Raw genomic sequence first — 869 nt, 5'->3', positions numbered from 1 at the left:
CCCCCCCCCCCCTGCTTCCCTCCCAGCCTCCTGCATAGGTGCCTATGGTAGGCACTCTGGCCACCCCACCCCTCCCAGCAGCCACATCCCCCTATCCATTTTGGCCAATAGGACAGCTGGCCGAACAGGGCTCCTCACAGACAGGACACCTGTCATTTACGCCCACCAGGCATCCAGTCTCCCCTCTGGGAGCAGCACCACCCTGCCTGCTGAACCCGCACCCTACATGATCTCTGTCCGTGGCGGATCCCAGGCCCACCCATCACATTCTGAGCCTTCTGGCTGCAGGGATGGGTCAGAGAAGGACCACCCCAGGCTGGGGAGTTGCTCCTAGGAAAGGTTCCCGCTCCTCTGGGTCTGCAACCTGGAGAGGGGGGAAGAGCCTGGGGCCTGAGACGAAGCCAACAGAGAAAAGGACCGAGGCCTGAGACGCCATGCCCTGCTGGTTTCTGCAGGCCAGACCTGGACTCCCTTTGTCCTGGGCACTGAATTGTCCCGACAGAATCGGAGGTGCCAGCCTGAGGCTGAATGCTCTGCCAGGCTGCAGTTAAATGACCATGATAACAGCTGTACAGGACCATGCCCTTGCTTTGCGGTGGGTAGCGTTTGAAGGGCTCCATGTGTCACTCCAGGTAGTCCCCTCAGCAACCCCACGATGCCACAGGTATCATTATCCCTATCAATTTGGCACCAAACAGGCTGTTGGGCTCAGCATCCCCCACCACCTGTGCTGCCTTTATCTTTTTTTCATGTGAAATCTTTCAGTTCCCTGACCAGGGATCGAACCCACGCCCCCTGCAGTGGAAGTGTGGAGTCTTAACCACTGGACTGCCAGGAAGGTCCCACTTGCTGCCTCTTGAGGGGCTTAA

The sequence above is a fragment of the Bison bison genome, unplaced genomic scaffold (assembly GCF_000754665.1).
Source record: "Bison bison bison isolate TAMUID 2011002044 unplaced genomic scaffold, Bison_UMD1.0 scf7180017864289, whole genome shotgun sequence".
Taxonomy (NCBI): Eukaryota; Metazoa; Chordata; class Mammalia; order Artiodactyla; family Bovidae; genus Bison; species Bison bison.
The sequence above is the reverse complement of the archived record's forward strand: the minus strand, read 5'-3'. Positions refer to the sequence as shown.